General features: G+C 50.5%; 1 long non-coding RNA gene across 1 annotated transcript; it reads right to left on the bottom strand.

Moving 5' to 3' along the window:
* Nucleotides 1-3,479: 3,479 nt before the first annotated feature.
* Nucleotides 3,480-9,756, bottom strand: LOC132661848 (uncharacterized). Its single transcript, XR_009602433.3, has 2 exons — nt 6,533-9,756; nt 3,480-6,391 (listed from the first exon to the last, which is right to left on the bottom strand). It is a non-coding gene; the product is annotated as an uncharacterized LOC132661848 (long non-coding RNA).
* Nucleotides 9,757-9,873: the final 117 nt, after the last annotated feature.

Consider the following 9,873-nt stretch of genomic DNA (forward strand, 5'->3'; position numbering starts at 1 on the left):
GAGCCCCGCGTCGGGCTCTGTGCTGACAGCTCAGAGCCTGGAGCCTGCTTCGGATTCTGTGTCTCCCTCTCTCTCTGCCCCTCCCTCACTCATGCTCTGTCTCTCTCTGTCTCAGAAATAAATAAACATTAAAAAAAAAAAATTAAACTGACAAATTCTAACATTTATTTAAGTTATTTAAAAGTAGCAACAATGAGCTCATCACATGTCAATGTAAATAATACTTTCAATGAAAAATTACCATATATTCCAAACTAAAAAAAATGGGGGGGGGGGGAAGAGTAGCATGATTCCACATGTTTTGCAATCTCTTTAATGTCTGACTTTATAGATGTTTGGACTCTCATATCAGCTTTTTCATTCAGTCTGTTGAAATGTGTTGTTTTGGTCGAAGCACACTGTATATGGAAAAAAAAAAATCTGGCCTCATAATATGCAGTTGGAAAAAGAAGGAGCATTTTTATACCTTTTATTTTTTAAAAATATTTTTATACCTTTTAAAGATAATTTAGATATCCTTCGCCGATACTGCAACAAAGTTTGACGAGTGATGTTTTCTAAAGATTAGCTGGAGTATGGGATCTAAAATTGTGTTAATGAACTTTAATCCGCTGTTAAATTAAAATCCATTGACCTACCTGGCACTTTGAATGGATCTTTCATGCATGCATGTTTGTGTAATAACATGCATCGATCATTCTGGAGCATGCTGGCTCACAAAAGTTATGCAGATCTTCCAAATGTTGACATGTGGCATTATATGATAGGAAAAAGTCGCCTTCGTTAATGTCGTCTCTGACCTCCTCAGAAAACTTTAAGTAGTGGGAAGCTGTCAAGAGCGCAGTGGTAGATAAGAGTTTCTCTCAAATTCGAAATTTCACTTGAGAGCTCCAAATTCACGACTGGCAGCAAATACTGCCATTTGTTTTTTTTGGAAGTGACAGGCTTCCTTTGCTCAGTTTCAAAAAATTATCTGCCAAATTCTCCAGTCTGAATAGCCAGAGTTTTCAAGTAAAGGTGGCATTCCATGACAAAAAAAAAAAAAAAAACAAAAACAAAACCCACAAAAAAACCCCCCAAAAACGACGACCCAGCCAGCTCACTGGCAAGTCAGATGACACGAGACTCTTCCCAGTAGTGGCCACTGCACCGTGGGATTCAGCAGTAGGGCTTTATATATTCTCCTCTTGTCACCCAGAATACTAAAAAATTGTGCACGCAAGAGTTGTGATTTGATAACGTTAGTAATTTTAGCTGCTTCGTTGAGGACATTCTTAAGTAAAGCTAGCAATGCGTCTCCCGCTTGTCCTCTGAGCACGGGGTTGGAGAATTCCGTGACTTCTAGGACAACTTTATGCCACTGCAGTTATAGCCATCAAGGCTTTTGTACGAGGCAGATTATGACAGTAAAGAAGCGAATGTTGTCTTAATGTTAGTATGAGAATTGTTTTGACCCTCTAGATCCCGGCAGTGGCCTCGGGGACCCATAGGGGCGTCCATGGACCTGACTTTGTAAACTGCTGGTTCTAAGGAAAGGGCCATGGTGCTCAGAGCTGAAACCTATCACCATGAAATCCTAGCTCTTTGCTAAAGCGTCGCCCCAGACACGTCAGCCTTCTTTGAGGGGCAGCCTTGTGGACGTTCGGCAACCGGGACATTCCGTCCCGTTGTCTCTTCTCTCCCGTGGGCAGGATTTCAAGCCCCTTCCTCCTCCTGGTCGCTCCCCATTGAATCTTTAAGCGTGGAACCTACTGGACCCAATGTTCTGCTGAACCCAACCTGGAGCAGAGGTGATACCAAATTTGACTTTTGTGTCACAATCAAAGTCTCAGAACTACATTAGAGGAACCCCGGAAATTTAGGAAAAGAAAACAAAGCCCTATAATCTCATCACCTTGACAGCCACTGTTATACCGTGGCCCCAAAAATGTTGACTCATCCTGAATCTGTTGATGAAATCCCCAAGGTTTTTTTTGTTTTTTTGTTTTTTTGTTTTTTTTTGTTCTGCTAGCTAAGCCACGTCATCCTGGCCCTTTCCACATGGGGCTGCAGTGTCCCATGAAGACAGCCTGACCTTCAGATCTGTCCACTGCCCCATGGACATCTTCTGGGGTCTGGAGTCCAGTGGCCAAAGTTTTTACTAATTTTTCCGGCTTCGGGTGAACTGCAAATGAGATCACCCTCATCCAACATCAGCAACCCCTTTCATAAATTCTCCATGTGGCAACTTGAACCTTAGATTAGAACATTCGATGTTGAGAAACACTCACTGATGATGTATGTCCTCTGTTTTCGTTTCCTGGGGCTGCTGTTAACAAAGGACCACAAATCAGGTGACAGACAACAGAAATGTATGCTCTCACGGTTCAGGAGGCCAGGAGTCTGACATCAAGACGTTGGTAGGGACGCACTCCCTCCAGAGGCCCTCACAAAGTGTGTCCCTTGGGTGCCTGGGTGGCTCAGTTAGTTAAATGTCCGACTTGGCTCAGATCATGATCTCTGATCTCGCCATTCGTGGGTTCAAGCCCTGCATCGGACTCTGTGCTGACAGCTTAGAGCCTGGAGCCTGCTTCGGATCCTGTGTCTCCCTCTCTCTGCCCCTCCTCGCTTGCACTCTGTCTCTGTCTCTCTCTCAAAAGTAAATACAAACATTAAAAAAAACACAAAAAACAAAGTCTGTCCCTTGCCCCCTCCCTGTCTCATGGTGGCAGGAGTTCCTTGGCATTCCTGGATTTGTGGCCACATCATTCCACTCTCAGCCTCTGTCTTCCCAGTGCCTTCTTTTCTGTGTGGCCCTGTCTCACCTCCCTCCGCCCTGCTCTTACGAGGACACTTGTCGATGGCATTTAGGGCCACCGGGATAACCCAGGATAAGCACCCCCTCTCAAGATCCTTAATTTGCTGACATCTTTTGTCATATCAGACAATATTCATAGATTCCAGGGATTAGGATGTGGACACATTTGGGGGGGGGCCACCCATCAGCCCGCCATACCCTTTAACCGCAGACATTTGCATATTGGCAGTTCTCAACCAGGAGATGTTTGGTAATGTCCGGGGACAGTTTGATTGTTACAACTGAGGGGGAGGAGGACAGCTAGCATCTTGTTGACAGAGGCCAGGGATACTGCTAACTACCCCCCCCCCCCAATGCATAGGACAGGCCCCGCAGCAAAGAAGCATCTGGTCCGAAGCGTCAATAGTGGCAAGGTTGAGAAAAGACTTTATAATAAATTATTATTTTCTACCCCGTCTAAGAAGCCTCCACTGTCATCCCTGTGTCTTGCTGCAACTTTATGTTTCACTGCAGCCTTTGTTACATGTGACATTAAATGCACCCCGTTCTGACTCCCTTCTCTTCGCCTGCTCCCTGTCTGTCTCCCCCAGCACTGGAGCATCCCCACTGTCTCCATTTGCTTCCCTGTTGTATCCTCAGCCCCGTGAACAGCACTCAGCACATAGTAAACGATCTCTACACATTTGTTTTTATTTATTTATTAGTTCATTAAGGTGCAGACATTTCCTGAGCTCTTACGATATGCCAGCCGCCGGGCTGGGTTATCTCATTTGGATACTCGAAGAAAAACCCGTACGGTTAAGTATTTTCATTCTCCATTTTGCAGATAAAGAAACCGAAGAGGTTAAGGGACTCGATGAAGATCACTTAGCTCTCGAGAGGTCAAGACAAGGCCTTTTGTCGGGCATCCAGCCTCAGGGTGGATCCCCTTGGGGAGGGTAGACCTACTCTACGCCCAGCACGGTGGCAGGCCCTGGGACACAGATGAAGACACAACCCCTGTCCTCAGACGGTACTGGTCCAGTGGGGGAAATAGCTAAGTAAGCAAGGCCTTTGTGACATGAGTCCCTGCAGGGGACTCTGGGGGCTAACCTGAACATGGGAAACCGGGGGAGACTTCTCGGAAGAGGTGACAGCTCAGTCAAGTCCTGGGGGAGCAGGATTCGTTAGTCATGGGAGGCAATAGGCTGGGGGAGCAGCCTGTGGCAAGTTCCAGATGACAGACAGGACTGGAAGCTGACAGCGGCCGCGCGGCATCATGGGAGCAGGAGGTACGGAGAGGGAGATGCCAGGGATAAGGCTCAGGGACTGGCAGGGGAAGGGACTGAGGAGTTTGGACAACGGGGGACCCCCCCCCTCCCACCGCAGGGTTTCAAGCACTCTGTCCTCAGTGGTCCGTGCACTGAAAGGTGCTGCTGCGGTGGTCCAGGCAGGGCAGGATGGCTTCCTGGATGGGACAGAAGTGGGTGGACACGAGAGACAGTTGCCAGGCAAGACCAATGACTTGGGGGCAGGACCCTCGGGGATTCTGGAACAACGGCAGGCATGCCGGCCAGCCATTTTTCTAAAAGGTTGGTGGGCGTGGGCATTTAGTAAAAGGAAATAATATGTAACAACGATCGCTGGTGGCACATTACCACCCCACGGCCATCCCCAATCTGCGGATGTTCTCACTCCTGGCTGCTAAGGGGGCAGGGAAGGCAATGTGGAACACGTCCCCTACTGCCATCTCCCCCTGCGGCCCGTCCACAGTCATGCCCCACATTCTGCTGGGGCCCTGGGAGTGTCCTGCTCATTCATTCTGGCCTCATAGGCTTGGAAAGGTGTCTGCTCTGTTCCTCGCCTTTAAAGGCACCCGGCTTCCCTGGAATGAAACAGAACAGCCGTGTCCTGCAACAACACGGCCGAGGAAGGGCACTGCGCGTGCGGCCGCCCGCCTCCTCAAGCACGGGGGTCCAGCACGGACATTTCAGCCACCCGGATGTGCAGTTCCCGGCCACCTGCACACACCAGCATGTGCCCGGACTGGCCGCCCTTGGCACAGAAGACTGCCGCGGACGGCCACCTGCACAGTGGTGCGGGGTTGCCCTGGGCTGTCCTTGTCCCTCCCTCTGCTAGGTCCCTTTCCACTCCATGGCTGTCATAGCTTTCGTCCAAGCGGCTCTATGTCGTGGTTTCCCCCTATCTCCAAGCCCAGGAGCCCCTACAAGTACAGGGAGTAGGTTGGCCACGTATAAGAGAAACCCACGTTGTCCCACATGTTCGAGGCAGGACTTGGGTAGACCTGGGAGATCAGCCGGTGCCACTTCAGGGGCCACGCCGTGGCCATCCTTAACGAACTTGCAGGGAGAGGCTGTACCTGTACACTGTTGACAGAGACCCTGCGGTCTGTGGGCCATGTGACAGGACGGCCCTGGGGCGTTACTGAGAAACGGTACCTGGAAACTAGGAGCGAGATCTAGGTGTCACTGCCCGGTGACAAGTAATTTAGAAGGTGAGGCTGGGGGCCTGAGGGGTTAGGTAGGGACTTCCCACAGCCTGGCACCTCTCGCTGGCCCTGCAGGGTGCTGTCCAGAGGATCGAGGAGAAGCCACTGCCAGCAGACGTCCCTAGCTCGCTCCCAGGACAGCCCTTGCGTTTCTCGAACTCAGCGGTAGCAAATGTGTAGGCGAAAAGACTCATTTCACCAGCTCTGAAGGAGGCGTCTACAGGGCCACTTCAGCACATGTCCTACTAGACGGGGCGGCTGCTACTCGGCTCCGTGTAAGGGTGCCAGCCCAGAGTTCCCAGACCCCCTGCCACCCCCCCCCCCCCCCGATTTCAAAAGTAGCTGGAAATCTAGATTTTCACGTGAACATTTCTTTTTTTTTTTTTTTTTAATGTTTATTTATTTTTGAGAGAGAGAGAGCAGGGAAGGGGCAGAGAACGGGGGGCAGGGTACAGAGGATCTGAAGCAGGCTCTGAGCTGACAGCAAAGAGCCTATGCGGGGCTCGAACTCATGAACCATGAGATCATGACTTGAGCTGAAGTTGGACCCTCAACCGACTGAGCCACCCAGGATCCCCCACACGAACATTTCTTAATGTTTAAAGGAGATAATTAAAATTATTTTATTTTTTCAAAAAATTTTTTGAGCATTTATTTATTTTTGAGAGACACAGTGAGACAGAGCATGAGCGGGGGAGGGGCACAGAAAGAGGGAGACACAGAATCCAAAGCAGGCTCCAGGCTCTGAGCTGTCTGCACAGAGCCTGATGCAGGGCTCGAACCCACGGACTGTGAGATCATGACCTGAGCCGGAGTCCGACGCTTAACCGACTGAGCCACCCAGGCGCCCCAGGAGATAAATAATTTTTAAAAACGTTTTGAATGAAAAAACAATAATGGAAACAAAGACAAAAACTTCACGCCATGTGGCCAAATTCTCTCTGGACCCAGCTGCCTCTGTTTGTGGGTCATGGTCATGGGCCGCCAGCTCTGGGTCTCCTCAGTACTGAAAGTCTACTCTCCAGCTCCCTTAAACACGGGTGATCGATGTTTAACCCGTGTTCAGGTGACAGTCATGTCTCTGTTCAGAATGCTGCTTCCTCTGCCTGCAAGAAGCAGTTTGTCCCCACGGTCTCCCTAAGTAAGCAGGTCCCGGGACCTTCTCTAGTCACCCCACCCCCACTCCCCAGTTCCTGGCCCCCAGGCACCTCGGGAGCAGGGACTGGACAGAAAGGAAGAAACTTCACCTGTCTCTTCTTTGATGCTTCCTTCTCTTGGCTCTTCTCTGCTGGCCACATTGCTTGCGGGGGACTTGCCCTTCATCCTCCAGTGCCTGAAGGTCACTGACAGCAGATCAGTACTCTCGTCTGCAAAGCTCAGCCCCCTGGGGCTGATGCTTGTCAGATCCGCCACCCTAGTGACCTTGCCAAGAAAGGTCACAGCTGAGTCTGATGTGACATGCGCTTTCTCATCACACCCTGACGATCCCAAGCTTCCTCCACGTAGAGGCAGAGGCAGCTTCACTGGAGCCTCGGGAAGAGGCTAGGAGACCCCGGGGTCTGGCCGCCCCATCCAAAGCACCTGTCCCTGACCGCAGGGGCTGAAAGAGAATCCCGGGTGAAGAGCGCTGTCTTTTCTCTGCCACCCTGCATCACACCTTACCCTGTGTGGACTTGTCCATCCATCCCAGCGTGGCTTGTCGCCTGATAGGAAGCTTAAGAACCCAGTCTTCGGTGGCCATCTACAGCTGTTTACTTTGGCTTTCAGCCTTTCTGATGCTATTCTTACAAATCTTGGCTTGGGAGCCTCTTTCCATTCCTCCATTCAACCAGTGTTTATTGAGCACCTACTAGGGGCCAAACACTAGACACTCACGGGGAATAAAACAGTGAAAGACTAGGCAAGCTCAGGAGGTTAAGTGGCCGACTCTTGATTTCAGCTCGCGTCATGATCTCACGATTTGTGAGTTCGAGTCCCGCGTCGGGCTCTGTGCCGATAGTGGGGAGTCTACTTGGAATTCTCTCTCTCCCTCTCTCGGTCTCTCTCGAGATAAATAATAAATAAACATTTAAAAAATGAATCCAGACGCACACTTTACGTACTTCACAAAAATTAACTCAAAATGGATCATAGGCTTAAATGTAAAACACAAGACTATGACATTCCCGGAAGATAACAGGAGAAAGCCTGCATGACCTCGAGTATGGTGATGACTTTTTAGATGCAACGCCAAAGATGCGATCCACAGAATAAATCATTGATAAGCTGGATTTCATCAAACCAACAGCTTCCGCTCTGTGCAAGACCACATCAAGAGAATTAGACGACAATCACAGTGTGGGGGAAAATATTTGCAAAAGACACATCTGATGCAGGACTGTTGTCCAAAATATACCAAGAACTCTTAAAACTCAACAATGAGAAAACAAGCAACCTGATTAAAAAAAAAAATCCAAGGACCTTAACAGACATTTTGCCAAAGAGAAACAGATCAGAAATAAGCATATGAGAGGCGCCTGGGGGGGGTTCAGTTGGTTCAGTGTCCAACTCTTGGTTTCAGCTCAGGTCACGATCTCATGGTTTCGGGAGTTTGAGCCCCATGTCAGGCTCTGCGCTGACAGTGCGAAGCCTGCTTGGGATTCTCTCTCTTTCTCTCTCCCTCTCTCCCCCTCTCTCTGCCCCTCCCAACTCACGCTGTCTCTGTCTCTCTCAAAATAAATGAATAGTCTTTTAAAAAAAATAAAAAGCAAGCAAGCCAGCAAGCACAGGAAAAGGCGCTTCAGATCCTGTCATCAGGGAAATGCAAATCAAAGCAACAATGAGATGCCACTACACGCCCATTAAAATGGCCAAAATCCAGAACACTGGCAATACCAAACGCCAGCAAGAACTGGGAGCAACAGGAGCTCCCCTTCATCCCCGGGGAGAATGCAAAACGGCACAGCCGCTTTCGAAGACAGTTTGGCAAGTTTCTCGCACAACTCTGCATACTCTTACCATATGATCCAGCAATCGCGCTCTTTGGGATTTACCCAAAGGAGTTGAAAAATGACATCCACGTGAAAACCTGCTTAAAGATGCTCAAAGCAGCTTTATTCATAATGGCCCAAACTTGGAAGCATCCAGGGCGCCTGGGTGGCTCAGTCCGTTAAGCGTCGGACTTCGGCTCAGGTCGTGATCTCGTGGTGCATGGGTTCGAGGCCCGCGTCGGGCTCGGTGCTGACAGCTCGGAGCCTGGAGCCTGCTTCAAGTTGTGTCTTCCTCTCTCTCTCTCTCTGCCCCTCACCCACTCATGCTCTCTGTCTCTCTCAAAAATGAACGAACATTTAAAAAAAATTTTTTTTAATTAATTCTTTAAAAAAAAAAAAGACAATGTCCTTGACCGAATGGAACTTCTACTCTATTGGGGAAGACAATAAACCAGTAATGGAACAAGTATTCTGTGCTCTGAAGACAGGAAAACAAGACGGTGTGACAGATGGAGGGTGCTGGGGATCCAGCAGGCAACTACTGAGGACCGTCAGGAAGGTCTCTATGAAGAGGAGACATTTCAGCTGAAATCCAAATAAAGAGAAGAGGCCGGCCATGCAGAGCTCCGGAGGGAGAGCAGTTCTGGCAGGAAGCAGAGCTCAGCAGTTGGGGGGAATGGAAAGAAGGTCCCCGGGGCTGTTGTGAGATTGGAGGAGGGCGGGAGTGAGAACTCTCTGGGCTTTTAGGCTGCACCTGAGGGCCAGCTCTTAATCTCAGTGCATCGCAGGTCTCTGAGCAGGCCGTGCTGAGGCCCGGTTTGGATTTGGTCTGAGGTCCAGACCACTCTAAATCTCGACTCACTCGTGGGCCCTCTGTGGCACCACATGCTTCCTGAAGGTGTCCCCGCTTCCTTCCTCCTGATGGCAGTTACACAATCTGAATTGCATTCCGAGAGCTTCCCCTGTCACTCACGAGCCCCTACAGTGGTTCACCCTTGGTTCAGTTAGCACGAGCCGAGCTGGTAATCCCCACCCTCTCTGCCTACAGGTCCTCCCTCTGGGTCTCTGGTCTCTGCATCTGTAAAGTGGGCGGGGGCAGGGGTGGGGACCACATGACGCAAATGGCTTTGGTAGTTCCCTCACTGTAGCTTTGGATAGTGACTGAAAGAGGATGCAGCCAAAGTGGGTTCCAGGGAAGAAGCGAAAGTGAAAGATGGAAAAGAGTCCTCCGGGCTCCCGGGCTCCCGAGGTGGGGGTGGGAAGAGTGGTCTGGAGAAGGAGGGAGGTTTTTAGAAAGCCAGGCCGGCAGAGACCCTGTGACCCAGGCTTTCATTTCTCCCAAGCACCCCCAGCACCATGTGACCCAGCCTGGCCAGAGAAAGGGGAAGCGAGAAGAGCCCAGAATTTCTCAAGAAGCACAAAGCTGGTCGGAGGCGGCCTCAGCCGAGCAGGGAGCCAGAGCCAGAGGGGGCCAAGGAGGAGGGGAGGCAGGGAGGGAGGGGGCAAGGAGGAGGTGGAGGAGACAGCAAGGCCGGTGGGGGCAGAGCGAGCCCTGTGCGAGGGCCACCTCCCCCAGAGGACACGCCAGGTGTCACAGGGGGAAGGGACGACAATTCAGA

This window comes from Panthera onca, chromosome D1, assembly GCF_046562875.1.
Source record: "Panthera onca isolate mPanOnc1 chromosome D1, mPanOnc1 haplotype 2, whole genome shotgun sequence".
Classification (NCBI taxonomy): domain Eukaryota; kingdom Metazoa; phylum Chordata; class Mammalia; order Carnivora; family Felidae; genus Panthera; species Panthera onca.